Genomic DNA, 20,621 nt, shown 5'->3' with positions numbered 1-20,621 from the left:
TTTTTTGCCTGCAATTACTACTGCATCAAGGCTTCACTTCCTGGATAAAATGGTGATGTCACGACCAGACTCCCAGAGCTGTGCGGGCTGTGGCTGCTGGAGAGGATGATGGCAGGGGGACACTGAGGGACACAGGGCACTGGAGGGGCACTGAGCATCCCCCTGCCATCATCCTCTCCAGCAGCCACAGCCCAGACAGTTCTGGGAGTCGGGTCGTGACATCACCATTTTATCCAGGAAGTGAAGCCTTGATGCAGTAGTAAGATCATTTCCCATAATAAGTGTATATTGGTGATTTGTATAACTTTTGGGGGCAATACAATACTTTAATAAAAACTTTCACCGGACTTCTCCTTTTAAAGGGTATCTCTTATGTCCGCACCATGTACAGGGCTGCAGACACAGGTAGATAGCTGATTTAGAAAGATAAAACAAATTATGCCTTTATCTCTGCTGATGGCCATTTGAGAAGTTATAAGACTACATAGCTGCCACAGAAGTGATGTTGAGCCACAGCATGCATGCCTCTTCCCTTCCCCTGCCTTGGTAATTAATATACAGGGCTGAAGGTGAAGTCAAGGCAGGGAGGGTTTGGGATTTAGGAGGCATGTATGCTGTGGCTCAGCATCACAATGTGGCATTTCAGCTTCCAAGGAAAAATTTAGTTTTATAACTCTGCAGATGGCCATCAGCAAATGCAATATTTGTTTTATTTCCCTATCCCGTGTCTGCAGCTCTGTACATGGTACGGACCTGACAGATTCCCTTTCACATCTAGACAGTGTAAAGTAAAGGGTATTTTCACACAGGAAAAACACTTATATTTTAAATAAAGATGGGATACACTTTGCCATAGGCCCAATGTTTGGTAACTGAGAATTATGGACAGTGCTAGAGATTTTATCATTCATAAGGAAGTGGTCAGGCACAGCTTATCCCAGTTCTGGAACCTCATTGACATTATCACTTTAAATCTCCCTATATTACTTTCATAGTTCAACAACTTCCCATATAAAGCCTGACTGAGACAGTGGGGCGGTGACAATTGTTATCACACATTCCTGGTTGGTGTGCTACCTGTGATATATAACCGGTGACACACGTGTGTACAGTTTCTCCTCACTTAAAATTAGATTGTGCAAGGAAAGGATTTTCTGCAGCAACATGAGCGAAGGTAAGAAAGTAATCTGAATACAGAAGCTTCACATTGCAGGTGACAAATGATCCACTGTCATAACTATTCTACTGTTTGTTGTATGCCCACCCATCTGATCAGCATGCTTTTTCGCAGGATTATAATAGAAACTGCTTACTTTTTGCCTTGTAATAATGGAACAGCTGCTGTGACAATAAGGGCAATTGGAAGTTCATTTAGGTCTATCCCTATGTCTATTATACAGAAATAATACAATATATTGATAATATATATGCTTCAACAATAGACCCATGGACAATATTTAAGACGATGATGTTATGTAGTCAATGACAGAGTGCTGAGCTTGGAAAGCAGTGTATGATGAGTATAGCCCTTTATAAGCACAGGGCATCAATACTAACCATTCCCCACATATTACTAGAGCGGTAGTGGTGGCTCAGTGGTTAGCACTGTTATCTAGCAGTACTGTAGTCATGGCTGTGTAGATTTCTTTTTAGTACTTTGGTTTCCCCACACACACTAAAAACATAGGTTTGGTGGTTTCCTATAATAATAATAATAATAATAATAATAATAATAATAATAATAATAATAATAATAATAATAAAAAAAAAAGCCCCATGTGTGTGTTTCAATGAGGTCTGCAACAGGAAAATGCAAAGAACTGACATAGGTGAATTTAAGAATATGGACACAGTCCACTATTCCCTGGAAGTGCGTATTTTCAACATTAGCCTGCAACTTCATTTCACACTACTTGGATAATGCATATTATACCCAGTAATGATGAATCAGCCAGCCTCATTCTGCCTTTATTATTCTTTATTGTAGAAGTTGAAGCTTTGGTCTTGGATATTGGTTCATTTTCAGTACATGCAGGCTTTGCTGGAGATGAATGTCCTAAGGTGAGCCACATTTCAGTTAGAACATTCTATTAAACTGCTGTTTAATAAGGAAATTAAATATACAATATGAGATAAACCATATCTGAAATAAATATGGTAACTTTTAGTCTTGAAAATGTAAAATATGCTTGGTATTTGTGATGTAAAGAATTCTAGACATAATGGTCATAAGAGACCCCTTTCTGCCACTGTGACATGGCTCTGTTAGTGGTAAACACTGTTCCACCTCAGTCTTACACCTGCTCCTCACTCACTCAGGTTACACATTTCTATACGGTTGAAAACAAGTATATGCAAAGCAGCTTTTTGGGCGACCTTTTGGAGCTAGTTTTCCCCTCAGTCAATGGTTATGCTTCTTTAAGAAGTCATGACTTGGGGGTTTTAAAAACTAAACTTTACCTGACTGAGCAGTGTTAAATCTACACTACAGAACAGCTGCTAAGAGGCCTGTGTCATGGGACTGAAGAGGTAATAGTGGGACACCAGTGCTCACTGGCACTAATGCACACTAGCAGTGAAACTGTTAACATGCGTCATACTCTATGCAAATGCTTGGATTTTTTTTTTGTGCAAAATTTTAAAAGTTTTAGGCAGTATTCAGAGGTATGGAGCGTAACATTGTAGTTACTTAAATTAAAAAAAACACATAAAGAAAATATGTAGAAACTGTTTCAAAAACAAACAAAAAAGGCTAAATACAAATACTTACAATTCTATATAGTAAAATCCTTAGTCTGCTCCAAGGAACGTGGACAGGACATCTAACATATAACAACCTGGTTGGCTTGAGTCCCCACCTTATCATTTCATACGTGTTCATTTACTTTTTATATCTTTAAATGGGGTTGTCCAGGGAGCAGGAGATGGCTGAAGTCTTCTACTCACCGCCATTCACTTTTTGAAATTTCACACCTCGGAAGTAAGCCTTCTAAGATATGGAAGGAGAGGCTAGGCGAAGTTGTGTGCAGGCAAAACTATACTTAAAGAGGCTTAAAGAGGTTGTCCAGGCAAAATCAACTTTTCCCCTGCCCACAGGATAGGGGAAAAGTAAGAGATTGCCTGGGGTCTGACCTCCGTACTGGGCCCTGGCTTCTCTGTTATGAATAGAGCCACTGGTCACATGCCGTACCTGTGGCTCTATCTATATTGGACCCCCGCGATCTCTTACTTGATTAGTTGTTTGATTTGGACACCCTCCTTAAGGTATACCTGTTATGTGTTTGTACTAAACATACACACTGAGGCTCAAACGTAGATCCTGAGTAAAACCCCCTAAAACATATTTTATAATAAAACGTAATAAATCTTGTATAAATAATTTCTACAGCAAAAGAAGGTTTGCAGATGTCAAATGTAATTTGTATTACAAGGTCTGGGGAATTTTTTACACACCATAGATTTAAAATGGTGCAGGCTAAAGGTCTTTGTGAATAAATAATAATAATATTGTAAAACAACAACAGATTCCTCAGCGCATAAAAAAAAATCTTTTTGAAACCTCATCATAATAATAATATAATAATAATAATAAGAAGAAGAAGTCTGGTTTCTTAACAATAATTTTCATGACCATTATTGCAGGTAGATTTCCCTACATCAGTTGGTGTAGTACTTGACAGAAAAAATGGAAGCACGCCATCAAAATATTATATAGATCCTAACGTTCATGAGATTCCCCAGGAGGACATAGAAGCCATTACACCTTTAAAAGATGCAATGAGTAAGTTGTCTTTCTACCATTTATTTCCTTACCTAGATAATGTAGTGTATTTAAGATGTGTTATAAAAAAAAAAATTTTAAAATATTAAATATTTTACCGTATGGCAGCATATTTCACACTGCAAGTGAAATCTGCTGCAATTCTGATTAGCATTAAAGTCTATGGCACTCCATTCTCACAACACTTTTTCATTCCACTACTAAACTAAAGTACACAGCAGTTTAAAAGTGACTATATAGTGCTGATGTTATGTTAAAAATAATAAAGCAGCCATGCTTACTTGTCTGCACTCTGCTGGTGCCCTCCTGTGGTATCTCCATGTCCCCCACTCAGTGATGGCCAGCTCAGCCAATCACTGGACTTGCTGACATGGGAAAGCAAAGTGATTGGCTGAGCGAGCTGTCACTGAGCGGGGGATATATGAACCCATGAGATCACACATCAGTAGTATGACATCATATAAAAAAAATGCTGACACAAACTGTGGCGTACTGGCAGCAGACCCATTCAGTTTATTAGCCTGAACATAGCTGACTAGTGACCCACAATATTGGCATGTCTTGGTATGAGAGGATAAAGATTGGTCTGCTGTATTCAGATTTCTTTGGTGGTCAACTTTCTCCTAAAGTTATAATTCACAGGAAAAAAGGGAGACTGCAGAGGCCACAGGAGATTAATGTGTATATGACATCACACCCCAATGACTGATTCATAGTTTACCCTCCTCAGTAAACTCTCTTTAATGTCTTCCATGCTGCTGTATCTGACTATGTTGTAGAGATATTGGGGAGCAGCATCTCTTTGGCAATAATGGCTCCCATACACTGCACACACAGAGGACAAAATCAATCCACTAGCCCTGAGACAAGTGACAATTACAGATGAAGCCTCTAGAGCAGAAATCTGATAAAATATGCAAAGTTATATAATGAGGAGAAATAGTTCTCCTTCTCATGTACACACAGGTTTACATTTAAAACTTAGAGATTGTGGTGGTGGTGGGGGGATCCATCCTCTGCCCCTTCCCCTGGTAGTCCCCAGATCTGCCTCCGGTTCCTTTGTTTTTTTAATAAAGCAGCGGGTCAGCACATGGGCACGCGATCTGTTCATTCTCTATGGAGCTGCCGGAAAGAGCCAATTGCTGTACTCGTCTCTCTCTGGCAGCTCCATAGAGACTGAATAGAGCTGTGGGTTATGTATCGACCAGCGGCTCTATTCAAAACAAAGGAGTCTGGGCTGATCTGAAGATCATCAGGGAGCACAGAGGTGGGACCCCCTGCAATTTCTATCCATTGTAAGTTTTAATCGGAAAACCCCTTTAAATAGAGGTGAAAGCAATAATTCCATATATGACTGCAGAACACATTCACCCAATGGCTTAACAGTGCTGCAATCTGAATAACAGTGACTACATGTACATAGGTTACTCTTTAACAAGTTAGCAGGTTCAAGACTCTCCTGGCAGACTCCATTTAAGGCATAGATTAGGTCTTGTGCTTGATCAGGATCTCAGTTTATTCCATATATAGCAAACACTATAAGGTTGCGTCATCTAGCTGGTCACATGGTTCCTATATTATGGAAAGGTTTATGACTAGTTTAAGCTTGCTGTGGAAAGGTTAACTTTATTTCTTTTATCCTTATTCACTGAACAAGAGATAACAATGTGTACAATATACTATTAATTGTTTTATGGCATTACGTGTCAGGTACATTGTAGGCAGACTAGGTGATTTCATCATCATTTTTTTAATACTCTAATATTTGACCTACAGTTTGTGTTTTTTTTCCTTAGTTGAGGACTGGGAGAGTTTCCAGGCTATTTTAGACCACACATATAACACCCTTCTTAATTCCAAATCTAGTATTCATCCGGTACTGATGTCTGAACCTGCAGTAAGTAACAATTTTTTAATTACAAAGTAATTTTCATAGTAAATGTAATAAATAAGATCAAAAAGTAATAATAACTGTAGTATTTATAGGTGAAAATTCAACAGTTTTTTAAGGAAGTCGAAAAATTTTATATTTTTAAAACCCCCCGCACAATTTTACCAATATCTTTCACAAAAATCCAAAGGAGAAGTCCCATGAAACTAACAAATGGCAGGCAGGAGGGTGCAGGAACATAAAAAAAAAGTGTATTACCAGTCCTCGTGCCCCTATAGCATTTCCTTACTGATATCTGACAGCTGCCAGTGTCCTGCAGCTCATCCAGCTGCAACGTCACACATCCGTCTGATGGATTGCTCGCTCAGCCAATCAGTAACTGGGGAGAGACACCACTGCAGTCACTGACTGGCTGAGCGGGCAATCCATCAGCTGATCCGTAACATACACAGAACCCAGCTGAAAATGATGTCCGGTGGCTGTTGGAGAGACGTGAGAACTGCGACTGGTAAGTATTTGGGGACTGGTAAGTATACATTGTTTATTATGTTCCCACACCCCCTGCCTGTAATTTGTTAGTTTCATGGGACTTCTATTAGGAAATCATTAGTGAAGTCTTTGCATTGCCATCTCAAGGTTGCTTACTGAAAATATTTATAGAACCACCACTGATTTCTGTAAATCTATCTTCAATAAGGCTCTGAAGCTACTAAGACTCTACCTATGGCTGCAGGAGCTCACATTTCGGTGCTCTGTAAAATAAAACTAAAGATCCAAACCATCAAGATATTCACTAGTCAGCCATAACTCACCTTAATTTTATGTCCCCTACACATATGACTTCTGTATCTATGCAAATCCTACAGAAATTGCAAGACAAATTATACCATCTTAATAAAACAAAATTTTACTGTTAAAATATACATACAAAATGAGGAGTCATGCATCTACAACGGCAGCAGTCCAGACAGGTACCAATGTTGTACAGATGAAGGGTTAAAACCGTTCCACTCCCTATACACGCAGCAACGAATACTATCAATATAAAGCACAGAGGCTTTATATTGATACTATTTGTTCCTTCACGTGTTAAGAGTTTACATAGTAAGTGGTACATAGAGAGAGTATAGGGAGTGGAGAGGTTTTAACCCTTTATCTGTACAATGTTGGTACTTGTCTGGGCTGCTGCCTTTGTAGGTGCATGACCAGGGCCGGACTGGGACTTAAAATCAGCCCTGGCAATCAAACCCCAGCAGCCCACATACCATATCATGGTATATCAATTCTGCTTCATTTAGCCATGTCCCCCACTACTCCCTTAAAGGGAAACAATCAACCGATCAGTTCCCTGGAGCATTGTATAAAGCACCTGGAGCGGCCGCGACAAGTACCGACCACGGCCGCAGCAGGTGCTTTATAACGGAGAAAATGACTTTTATTCCCCGGCTTGTGACTAGATACAAGCGGGGAAGTAGTCATGGTGGTCGGCTCCCCGCTTGTATCTAGTCACTGCGCTCTGCCTGTCAGCGCGCTCGGCGGGATGATTGACAGGCAGAGAGGCCAGTAACGGACCTCTCTGCCTGTCAATCATCCCCTCTGAGCGCGCTGACAGGCAGAGCGCAGTGACTAGATACGAGCGGGGAGCCGACCACCATGACTACTTCCCCGCTTGTATCTAGTCACGAGCCGGGGAATAAAAGTCATATCAGCTCAAACGGGCTTATTAGTTCCCTTTAAACATGTGAAACCCACCATCAGCACCTAAAAATAATGCTATAACATAATCTGCTGTGGATTTGATGCGGCATATTTATGCATTCATTTCAACTGATTAAATCAGAAGCATCAAATCTGCATTGGATTAGGTATGAACGTGCCCTTAAAGGGAACCTGTGGGGTCTATACCAGGTACACAGCTGTAGATCCCAGCGTACAGGTCAGGGACCTGACCTTTAGTCCAGTGTAAACCTTTATAATCATTCTTTCCATTACCAGCTGAAGTGTCACAGATGTGGAGCAACAGCAGCACCTTCTGCCTCCGCCCCTTCCTGCCCTGACTGATGGACGTATAGGGTGCTGCTGCGGCTGCTGTTGTGAAACTTTAGTTGGTAATGAAAAGGACAATTATAAAAGTTTACACTGGACTAAAGGTCCTGTCAGTGATATCTCCCTCACACCTGTCTGCTGAGATCTACAGCCCTAGACCTGGTATGGACCTCACAGATTCCCTTTAAAGGAGAAAAACATGGCCACTTTCTTCCAGAAACAGTGCCATACCTCAGTTTGAGTGAGGTATTGCAGCTCAGTTGCATTGAAGTGAATGGAGCCAAGTTGTAATACCTCACATAACCTGAAGACAGGGGTGGTGCTGTTTTTGGACAAAAGTTACTATATTTTTTTTAATCCTTTTATCCTGACTATGTCTCCATATAATGGCGGTATAAGTAGTAAGGTTTTAATTATTAAAATGTGTCTGCTGGTTGTGATCTCATGTGTAATCAAAGCTACATAATAAGCTGGTAGATAGATATTTCCTACTGGATATCTATCTATCTATCTATCTATCTCCTATTTCCTATCTATCTATCTATCTATCTATCTATCTATCTATCTATCTATCTATCTATCTATCTGCCTATCTATCTATCTATCTCTCTCTCCTATCTATCTATCTATCTAGAACTTTCTGTGCATGATACTCTCATAGTTAATAACACCAGTAAGCAAATATTATCACCATACTGTACACGTTACTGCCATACTGTCACTAAGCAAACCCACCAATATTTCCTATACTACCAGTATATAAGTAACAAATAATATCACCACACCATGAGCACGGCCATTATCACCACATAGTGACTAATACCACTACACTGTGACTGAATACAATCCACTATATAAAACACTAATATTACCAATAATACCAGAATACACAGGACGAGTAATACCATCACACCATGCCCACTACTCTCAGCATACGGTGACTGGATAATACCACTATACCATCACACCATGCCCACTACTCTCAGCATACGGTGACTGGATAATACCACTATACCATCACACCATGTCCACTACTCTCAGCATACGGTGACTGGATAATACCACTATACCATCACACCATGTCCACTACTCTCAGCATACGGTGACTGGATAATACCACTATACCATCACACCATGCCCACTACCTCCTCAGCATACGGGGACTGGATACCACTATCCACCAAATAACAGCCGCTATATAAAGACCAATATTCTCCCAAAGCAGTGACCAGAGAACACAGGTGTCACACTCCGGCCCTCCAGCTGTTACAAAACTACAGATCCCATCATGACTGGACAGCTAAAGCATGATGGGAATTGTAGTTTTGCAACACCTGGAGGGCCTGAATTTGACACCCTGATACAGATGTAGATCCCAGCTGTGTAAAGGTTCTGCAGACCTTATAGGTGATTATAGTGCAGTTACATCCTGTCACTCACAGTAGGCGTCTTCTCTGCATGAAGAGACGTCCACTTTTCCTTTTCTTCTCCATCTGGCTTCGGCCATCATGAAGGCTTCTCTGGCCATGACTCCTCTCCACGGGATCTGCCAGACAGACATTTTAGGCTTCATGCTCCAGCAACATCTTCCTCTATACATCCTCATCTATACATCCCTCCATATATAATAGCCTCCCCTCCCCCGCTGCACATCTCTCCATATAGAATAGCCCCCCTGCTGTACATCCCCCCATATAGAATAGCCCCCCCGTGTATCCCCCAATATAGAATAGCCCCCCTGCATCCCCCAATATAGATTAGCCCCCCTGAACATCCCCCCATATAGAATAGCCCCCTGAGCATCCCCCCATATAGAATAGCCCCCCTGTGCATCCTCCCATATAGAATAGCCCCCCTGTGCATCCTCCCATATAGAATAGCCCCCCATGCATCCCCCATATAGAATAGCCCCCCCGTGCATCCCCCATATAGAATAGCCCCCCCCGTGCATCCCCCATATAGAATAGCCCCCCCGTGCATCCCCCATATAGAATAGCCCCCCCCGTGCATCCCCCAATATAGAGTAGCCACCCTGTGCATCCCCCAATATAGAATAGCCTCCCCTGTGCATCCTCCCATATAGAATAGCCCCCCCCCCGTGCATCCCCCCAATATAGAATAGCCTCCCCTGTGCATCCTCCCATATAGAATAGCCTCCCCCTGTGCCTCCCCCCAATATAGAATAGTCCCCCTGTGCCTCCTCCCAATATAGAATATCCTCCCCCGCATCCCCCCAATATAGAATAGCCCCCCCTGTGCCTCTCCCCCAATATAGAAAAGCCCACCCTGTGCATCCCCCCAATATAGAATAGCCTCCCTCTGTGCCTCCCCCAATATAGAATAGCCTCCCCCTGTGCCTCCCCCCAATATAGAATAGCCTCCCCCTGTGCCTCCCCCCAATATAGAATAGCCTCCCCCCAATATAGAATAGCCTCCCCCTGTGCCTCCCCCCAATATAGAATAGCCTCCCCCTGTGCCTCCCCCCCAATATAGAATACCCCCCCCCCTTGTGCCCCCCCCCCCACCATGGCCACATGTTAAGGGGTTAAAAAAAAACCCCACACATTCTCACCTGTCACCTCGCTCCCAGCAGCTTCTTCCTTCCGGTCCCGGATCTTTAGTCTGCAGCCTCTTCTCCCTGCTGCAGCGCGTCGGCGGCGTCTCTTCTCACAGGTCCTCAGCGGCGCGTCAGGGAAGTGACGTCAGCCGCTGGGGTCCTGTTAGAGGTGCCTGCAGACATGCCTGCGCGCGGCACGTCTGCAGCCCCGGGCCGGCCCTGACACCTTCCAGCTAGGAAGACTGGCCGGCCACAGGAGTGGGCCAATGGCTCCCTGGCTCTGTCAGTCAGAGGCAGAGTGCGGCCGCTGCAAGCTGTGAGCGTTCATCTTGAACGCTCACAGTTAAAGGGCCAGGGCGCCGGCTCTCTGCAGAGGCTGAATGAATAGCGCAGCGGCCGGCTGCGCTATTCTTGCAGCCACTGCTGAGGGCCGGCGCACATGGGGGCCAGGAACGGCGGCCCCCGGATTGGTAATACTGGCAGCCCAGCGGGCATGTGCCCGCTTTGCCAGATTACCAATCCGGGCCTGTGCATGACTCCTCATTTGTATGTATATTTTAACAATAACGTTTTGTTTTATCAAGATGGTATAGTTTGTCTTAAAGTGGATTACTAACGTCTATGCGGCCCTTGCTTTAGGGCTGGGTTCACACACAGTATATTTCAGGCAGTATTTGGCCCTGATGTCAGGTCCTCATTGCAACCAAAACCAGGAGTGGATTGAAAACACAGAAAGGCTATGATCACATAATGTTGAAATTGAGTGGATGGCCGTCATTTAATGGCAAATATTTGCTGTTATTTTAAAACAACGGCTGTTGTATTGAAATAATGGCAGTTATTTACTGTTATGTGGCGGCCATCCACTCAATTTCAACATTGTGTGAACAGAGCCTTTCCGTGTTTTCAATCCACTCCTGGTTTTGGTTGCAATGAGGACCTGACATGAGGACCAAATACTGCCTGAAATATACTGTGTGTGAACCCATGTCCATGCTCCCGATATTCTTCTCGCTTCTGCACTCCTGCACCAGAGCCGGTTTCTGAACTAACAGGTCGTTCAGCCAATCACCGCCCACAGTGGTTTCATCTTGGCTAGTGATTGGCTGAGCAGCTTTTCAGAGACCGGCTCTAACGTTCCACCGGTGGCTGTAGAAATTGGGCAGAAGCAAGAAGGACAGCAGGGGTCAAGGAGAGGTGTGTATAAAGTTTTTTTTACACAGTCATCGGCCTTGACTAATTTGGATATGAATTGATGTTCATGATATTTATACAATATGCACTTGCACTTTAATTACTATTTTTACACTTTAAATTTATATATTGCAGTTATATAGAGTTGAGTGGCAATGTAATTATGCATATAAATTTATGGTGGATGTGATTAATTAAATCTGATCATGTGATGCGGTACTGGCTACCGGAGGAGCGCACACTGTGGGTGGTTGATAGTGATGTCCAGGGCCGGATTAAGGTTGGTGGAGGCCCCGGGCGACACAACCCTTCCCCCCCAATAAATAAATTAACTATGCAACGATCTATACAGATGGCAGCTTTCTGTAGGCGACTTAGCACAGGCCCTCCTCGCTCCTGGCTGTATTGCTTAGAATCCTCCTCTGTTGCACACGTGATGGTCACTAGAGGCTGCAGTGCAGAGGAAGATGCCAGATCCTAGAGACAGGAGCAGGGAGGGCTAAGTATCAGAGTGTATTCCCACATTGTGTTTGTGTTAATAATGCAATGTGAGAACACAGCACTTTCTGTGTGCTGTTGCCCACCGATCTACTAGGGTTCCTGCTGGTGGGGGCCCCTAAGTGGTGGAGGCCCCCGAGGCACTTGCCCCTGGTGCCCTCCCTTTAATCCGGCCCTGGCGATGTCGCTTCCATGTGGCATCAGATGCCTTTGGTGCGCATGTCTGTGACGTCAGACTCGCAGGCGCGTGAGCTGGGGGTGAGCTGCCAGCACAGAAGTGATGCGTCTCGGCGTCCTGCAGTGTGCGCCATTGATCCGGATGGGTAGGATGCAATAAAAGCAGAAGTAAATATAAAAAGAGAGAGGATGAAGGTGTGTGTGTGAGTTCTGAAGAAGACTGCGAAACGTGCTTTGGGGACTGTGTGTGCAGGAGGGTCGCTCTAACAGAATGGGTAAGTGAGGTCAGGCAGGACTTGTGATATTTACTTATCTTTACATGATACGGTTAGGATGGAAATTTTTGCGATTTAGAATTACTGAAACGGAAGTATGCAATAATACAATATTCCTTCACCCTGGTGCCTGCATTTTAAAAGTCAATGTATTTTTGTACATTTCATCTGAGTTTTAAGGTATATTGATTTTATAGTAGATCATGTTTGTAAATCAAGGATGAATAAATTAATCACCTTTGAGGCTGGGTTCACACTACATATATTTCAGTCAGTATTGTGGTCCTCATATTGCAACCAAAACCAGGAGTGGATTAAAAACACAGAAAGGCTCTGTCCGCCCAATGTTGAAATTGTGTGGATGAACGCCATATAACAGTAAATAACGGCCATTATTTCAATATAACAGCCGTTGTTTCAAAATAACAGCAAATATTTGCCATTAAATGGCGGCCATCCACTCAATTTCAACATTGTGTGGACAGAGCCTTTCTGTGTTTTCAATCCACTCCTGGTTTTGGTTGCAATATGAGGACCACAATACTGACTGAAATATACGTAGTGTGAACCTAGCCTAAAGCAATATGCCCATATTACTTTGTGTAATTGTTCCATTGTTGTATTCCGTGATAAATGCGACAGACATCTAGATTAGATGATAGTGGGGGTACAGCGTAATTTAACTCTTTCTGCTGCTTGTGAACCGTTTGTGTATACTTAATCACTTTACTATTCCATTTGCATATCTAGATTTCTTTGCATCAGATTTTCTTATTTTTTTATTGTGTCTTATCAGTGGAACACAAGAGAGAAAAGAGAGCGACTGACAGAACTGATGTTCGAGCACTATGATATTCCATCATTCCTCCTCTGCAAATCTGCAGCTCTTAGCTCGTATCCTTGTTAAGTACTTCAGCTTGAATAATTTATATGTGCTACACTATTAACAAGTGCAGAATGTTTACTAATGAACTAAGATTACAGAATGATGCTAGATATTTATTTTCTTTTTCATGATTACTTCCTGGAATAAAGAAGGAGGCTTGTTTACTTGGGTTTTCTCCGCAGCCTTCTAATCAGTGATGGAGATATCTGTCATTAGTGGGGGCTAGTTCATGCATCATGATGGCTGTATAATGTGTCATAATGATGATACGGGTACTACTTTGTGTACTCACCTGAGAAAAAGGGCAAGCTACGAACATGTTCCTGTATATGCTGTCCTGTCACTTTTACAATAAATTTAACATAGTGTTAGAAGCACTGCCCACCCCCATAGCGCCACTCCATTCAATAATATTAAAAAGGGGCAGACTGGCTGGGAGCTGATCAGCGCTATGGGGGCAGGCAGTGCTCCTAACGGTCTCAAAGGTTTGTAGAGCACACAACTCGCTGCGAGTCTGTCAGGTCCTGGCAGTTGACTGTCACTGCATACTCGCAGCTGTCTGAATGACCGCTGCGTGTATGTAATTCTGCCAGCCCCTTAACCCCTTCGGCTCCCGCTCTGTTTACATTACCTCTCCTTGCTGCACAGGGTCCCGGCGTACTTCCGCCCGGCCAAACAGTGTGTTGCCCAGCCGCAGTCACTAATTGGCCGGGCGGGAAAGTAGTACGCCGGGACCCCGTGAAGCGAGGAGAGGTAATGTATACAGAGCGGGAGCGGTAGCCGGGTGGCAACAGAAGGGGTTAAGGGGCCGGCAGAATTACATACACGCAGCGATCGTTCAGAAAGCTGCAAGTATGTAGTGACAGTGAACTGCCAGGACCTGACAGACTCGCAGCGAGATTTACGCTGCGAGTCTATATGTGTGAACTGACCCTAAAGAATTAAATAGTGGTGCAGCGCCCATGCCCGACCACGCTTCATTCACGCAGGGGGCATGCGTTATTTAAAGTCCCAGTGGCAGGGCTCCAAACCACCAGACATTTATTGGATTAGTGTATTGTTTGTTGGAAAACCTAGTCATGATCGGTTGTAGGTTACAAGGTGCCGATCTTGCCAAGAAGCCAATTACTGTGCTGCAAAAATAATCAATGGTTTTAAATGCTTTTTGCATTGGTTTTCCATCTTTTTTTTTTTTAAACTTGTTTTTATTAGGAGATGCAAAGAGCACATATGTCATGGATATATATGCATAATCATGTTCAAATAGGAAACGTACATAAGGCAGAAGTTGTTTACTGTCAAAGGAGAGCATTACTCCATGTAAACAAATATCAGTATTTTAAAAAGGACAAATACCCTCCCCTACAACAGGTAGGGAGGTTAGAACTGCGCACACGCCTCACAGCGGAGGCAATAGAATTAGCAAACTTCAAACAGAAGTAACTAGCGACCAATATATACGGGGGTAGTCTGCACTATAGATGGTATGAGCACAGACCACATAACCATCACTCCAATTTTCCCATCTATAGGAAATATTGGTTAGCTAGAATCGCTTCGCAGGTGTTATCCAGCAGTAGAAGTAGACATCAGACCTATGTCCAAAACAGCCAGCAAAAACCCCTCCCGGGATAGTTCTCAGAAGGGCAAGTGTATATGGCAGTGTGGTCTGTAGTTAAACATTAGCAGAGAGAGGGAAGAAGAGGGAGGAAGGGGGGGGGGGGTTAGGAAGAAGGAAAGGAAGAAACAGGGGAGGGGGGGAGTACGTACCACAAAAATACGTAGAGTGGGTGGAATAAATCCACCATTGTATATCTGCATAGCGTCCCATGAATAACCAAAGAAATCAGGACGTGTTAAGTAGGGCCATGGTGCAAACTTTATCCAACAGTAAAAGCGGAAATGAAAAAACGGGCCCATATCCAGGACGGCCTGTGGAGATCCTCCCCGGGTTATACACAGAGAGGCAAGTGTATAAGTCAATGTGGCCCGTATTTAAGTCTCAGCCGAGACTAGTAAATCGTACTTATCTGTCACAACTCGGGTCTACAGTACTTAGCATCCACGGGGTCGTCCCTGAGCCTGGATCCATTCTTCAGCTTCGGCAGGTGAAGTAAAGAACAAGACATTTCCATCCGACACCATGCGTAGCCGAGCAGCGTAGGACATAGAATATGGGAGCTGGAGGTCATGCAGCTTAGCTTTGACTGCGGTAAATGTAGCTCTTGTCTTCTGCAGTGCCGCAGAAAAATCCTGGAACATCAAGATGGTTGAGTTGTGGTAGGTCAGCTTACCCTGGCGACGTGCTGCTCGAAGAATCGCGTCCCTGTCCCTGCTGCTAAGGAGTCGAGCTAGGAAAGGTCGTGGAGGGGTGCCCGGCGGCGGTGCTTTAGCTGGCACACGATGCGCTCGCTCCACTGCAAAGGTCGCAGAGGCGGGGAGATCTGGCAGCATTTCTCGAAGCCAGCATTCGGTAAACAAGCACCGGTCGTCTCCTTCACATCGTTTAGGAAGGCCCAAAATGCGGATATTGTTTCGCCGCAGGCAGTTCTCGAGATCGTCCGTCCGTTGAATCCACGCCCCTGCCACTTTGTCTAAGGAGGTAAGCCGGGCCGGGATTGGCGCCATATTGTCCTATAGCTGGGACACACGGTGTTCAGTTTCACGGACCCTCTCTTGTAGCTTTTGCATATCTTGCCGTAATAACCCCACATCTGTCTTTACCTCCTCCAACTTGCCAGTAAGGGAGGTCTTGGATGCATGTATGGCGTCTAGTAACTGTGCCGATACCTGTGCAAGTGTGGGCTCAGGCTCCTCTGTGTCTGCGGAGTCGCCATCTTAGTGAGCATGAGGCTGCGGCGTGCTCTGTTGTAGAGTCAGCTTCGCAAAGTCTTTTAGTTGTGACTGCCGGGTCCGATTCATCTTGTGCCCCAAGTGTTCAGCAGCACCTAAAGATAGTTTTGGGGTGATGATACCAGAATATATGCAGGATTAGTACCAGAAAAGAGGTGATGTAGCGGGAGTTCTCCTCAGGTGCGTCCACTCATGTCTGCGGCAAGCTCCGCCCCCCCTGGTTTTCCATCTTTAATGGGTTTTGCCAGTGCTGGATTTTGAACCACATCAGTATACAGTAAAACCTTACATAGTTTTTGCACCACACAACTACTTCACATGGTTGTCACTATGCATGTGCCTAGAGGTTCTAAAATAATGGTTGGATTTTAATGTATGATTATCAGTTCTATTATATTCTGTCAGTAAAATGACTCCTTGACAGCTACAATTAGATTTGCTAATGGTCGACTCACTGCTTTAGTATTGGATAGTGGTGCCACATATACTACTGCCATTCCAGTACTTGACGGACGTGTATTATCTCAAGGTAAAACCAGTTTGGGTACATGTAATATCATTTTTATACTTATAGAACATAATTGGTGGCAAAGGATCATTATTACCTTCTTCCACCTGTATTGGGGATACAATATAATATAGTATGCATAAGAATATGCTGTTACCAGCTACTGAACTAAAATTATGGCTTGTTTTATTCAACCCTTCCCATTAGAGCACATTGTTGCTTATTCTGCATACCTGATCCTTCTTTCCCCCCAAATGTGCCATAGAGTAGACACACATATACACATTAGTCACCTTGCTTTGCTTGCTTTGAAATTAGCAGTATATGACAAGTGATAACATTCAGTATTTACCATTGGCCACTTTTAGGTATCTTTAAGGTTAAGGATCTTCGCTAATTGCTGAACTAATATTCATGTTAGTTCTGTAGAGCATGGTGTGTGGAGCAGCTGCCCAACACCCTTGGTAAAACTAACCTGAGGCAAACAAGTATGATGAGATTATATCTTTACCTGATCTGTAATTTCACTAAAGCTTTTAAATGGATACTATCCCCAAAAAGTTTTTATCGGTTGTGGTCTAAGTGTTTAGAAAAGCAAAAGTCGGTGCTCTCTCGGCTCTGTATCACATGACCTGGATGGACTCATAGGGGGACATTTATGAAGACTGGCATACTTATACGCCGGTCTTAAATTAGTCCCCGCCCCCAACTGCTCCGTCGGATTCACTAAGAGGTGCGTGCCTCTTGTAAATCTGGCCTGACCTGCATCTTCCATAAGGTGGCTGCAGAAATCTACATCTGTTCTTGAGTGTAGATTTCTGCATGATTTATGCCTATGACTGTAAATGCCCCCCATAATATAAGTCTATAAGCTGTCCAGGTCTCATAGACACAGAGGCAGGAGAGGAGCACATGGTTCTACTGATCGGTCTGTTTATGAGCATTCAGCACCTGACCAATAAAATCTTTTGATGTGTCCTTCTTTAACCCTTTGAGGACCAGGCCCAAAATGACCCAGTGGACCGCGCAAATTTTGATCTTAGTGTTTTCGTTTTTCCCTCCTCCCCTTCTAAGAGCTCTAGCACTCTCAGTTTTCTATCTACAAGCCATGTAAGTGCTTATTTGTTACAGGAATAGTTGTACTTTGTAATGGCGTCTTTCATTTTACCATAACATGTATGATGGAATTTCAAATATATTATTTATGAAGATATAAATAGGTGAAATCGTAAAAAAGAATGCAATATGGTAACGTTTGGGGGGTTCCTGTGTCTATGTAATGCACTATATGGTAACAGCGACATGATACTATTATTCTATAGGTCAGTCCGAACACAACCACATGCAGGTTTACACAGATTCTCTAATGTTATATATGTATTTTTTTTATGAAATCCTTTTTTTTGGCAATTAAATATTAATAAAATGGGCCTATTGTGACGCTTATAACGGTTTTATTTTTTCACCTATGGGGCTGTATGGGGAGTCATTTTTTCCGCCATGATCTCTAGTTTTTATTAATACCATATTTGTGAAGATCGGACGTTTTGATCACTTTTTATTGATTTTTTTTAATATATAATGTAACATAAAATCGGTAATCTGCGCACTTTTTCCCCTCTTTTCGTGTACGCCGTTTACTGATCACAATGACGCTTGTTATATTTTAATAGATCGGACAATTACGCACGCTACGGTATATTATATGTTTATCTATTTATTTATTTTTATATGTTTTATTTATATAATGGGAAAGGGGGTGATTTCAACTTTTATTGGGGGAGGGGTTTTGGGGTAGTGTAATAGTGTTTTGAACTTTTTTTTTTTTACACATTTGAAGTCCCTTTGGGGGATTTTTACATTCACTACTTTGATTTCTACACTGATGATTGCTATGCCATAGGCATAGCATTGATCAGTGTTATCGGCGATCTGCTCATTGAGCCTGCCTGTGCAGGCTTAGTGCAGCAGATCGCCGATCGGACCGCACGGAGGCAGGTGAGAGACCTCCGGCAGTCGGTTTCAACGATCGGGACCCCCGCAGTCACACTGCGGGGGTCCCGATCGGTAAGTGACAGGGGACTCCCCCTGTCACTTACACTTAAATGCAGCGGTCGCGGCGTTTAAGGGGTTAATGACACGCGGCAGCGCGATTGCTGCAGCGTGTCATTACCGGTGAGGTCACTGCAGCTGGCCCCCACCTGCTATGAAGCGCGCTCCGCTCCGGAGCGCGCTTCATAGCGGGAGAAACACCCAAGACGTAGAGTTACGTCATGGGTCGTCTAGGGGTTAAGTGTTATATACACTTTTAGAGGTCGTCCAACATTTTTTTCTTTTTGGAAATGTGAATAATATGTAATCTGTCCCTTTCCCTGAGTGGTTTTCTCTCACCTTTTTTGTCTCTGTGTCCCCGGCCTCCTCCTCTGTTGCTGCTTTTTGGATTTGTGTTTGTTTACATAAAGAACTTCTAGGTCACAGGGGTCAGCAGTGACATCACAGCCCTGCAAGCCTGTAGCTCCACCCCCTCCTCTCTGACTGTAGCTCCACCCACTCTACCCATAGGCAGGAAATGTCTGTATTACTACAAGTGTCCTTTTGATCAGCATGGTGGCTCAGTGTCTGCCAATTAGTTATGTGATCAAATCAAATAGTTTTTTTCACACTTTTATCTGTTGTGGGACTACAAACCCCAGCACACATGTACATGATAGGAGTTGTAGTCCTGGATTACATATACACTACAGTAGCCATCCTACTAGTGGGCGGGGTCTCAATGAGGCAGGATTCTGTTACAAGTTTACCTCAGCAATAGATTGATAGATGACATGGTGACTGCCATGAGGTTAAGTCTCCTCTCTCCTCTCCATATTACACATATCAGCAGCACTGCCCTAACACTGTACATCTTTACACTACAATAGTAACAATATAGGGGAAGATTTAGCAAAGCCTGTGCAGGGGAGCAGTTACCTATAGCGACCAATAAGATTGCTTCTTTCATTTTTAAAAAAGGCCTTGGATAATTAAACCTAGAATCTGACTGGTTGTTATGGGCAACTGCTTCCCTGTTCCTCTGCACAAGTTTTGATAAATCACCGCCTCATAGTTCCTTTATTAACTGTTTATAGCTCCAACCTATGCTGCATTGCTGTACAGAGATTGTAGTCTGTCATGCTCTCCTTACTGCTGCAGTTTCTTCTGAGCTCAGATTTTAGTTACATGTTAGGGGTGTGGCTAAAAAAAATTTGCATAACCATGCCCACCTGGTGACTCACTGTTCCCTCTCTGGCAGGAACAGGAAATAGAAAGGGAACAGAATTTCACAGGAAGTAATGAAAACACAGGCAGAGTGGTCATGTGACTAAGGCTGAGAACACAGTAAGCGCTTTAAATAAAAAATAGAAGTGTATGTAGAATACGCAACACCCACAGAGGTAAATGCAATGCTAGTTTATTGAAAAATCCCGGACAACCCCTTTAAGTTAAACATATTTTTAAACAATTTGGTGTTTTTATAATTTGCATATTATTATCAATAATAACAGTAATCGTGAAGTTTGCAGCCTTTAATTGTGACCACCAAGCCTCTGTTCTCTGATACTATCTGTTCTGTAGAGATCACACTTGTATTATAAAATGGAGGCAAGATAAGACAGGATGCACCACTACAATGGTGTACAATGCAACAACTGCTATATTTTTTACCTAATAACAGACTTCTGTAATCTGAAAAAAAATAGCGGTTTGTCATTTCCAGGGATTGTAAAGTCACCTCTGGCTGGAGACTTTGTAACCCTGCAGTGCAGAGAGTTATTGAAAGAAATTAATGTGGACCTTATACCACCATATATGATTGCTTCTAAGGTAAGTAAAATGTGTTCCTAAATATCAAAAGGTTTGAAAATAACCTGCCAGTAGCTTTAAAGATGGTGTGACCTTTCTTTGGGCTATTTCA

At 43.2% G+C, this 20,621-nt stretch overlaps 1 pseudogene; it reads left to right on the top strand.

The window, feature by feature from the left end:
• Window positions 1–1,164: 1,164 nt before the first annotated feature.
• The window catches only part of LOC138795220 (actin-like protein 6A), a 33,393-nt pseudogene continuing 13,936 nt past the window's right edge, over window positions 1,165–20,621 (top strand).

The sequence above is a fragment of the Dendropsophus ebraccatus genome, chromosome 6, assembly GCF_027789765.1.
Source record: "Dendropsophus ebraccatus isolate aDenEbr1 chromosome 6, aDenEbr1.pat, whole genome shotgun sequence".
NCBI lineage: Eukaryota > Metazoa > Chordata > Amphibia > Anura > Hylidae > Dendropsophus > Dendropsophus ebraccatus.
Note: the sequence above shows the minus strand (reverse complement) of the source record. Positions and strands in the feature narration are given on the sequence as shown.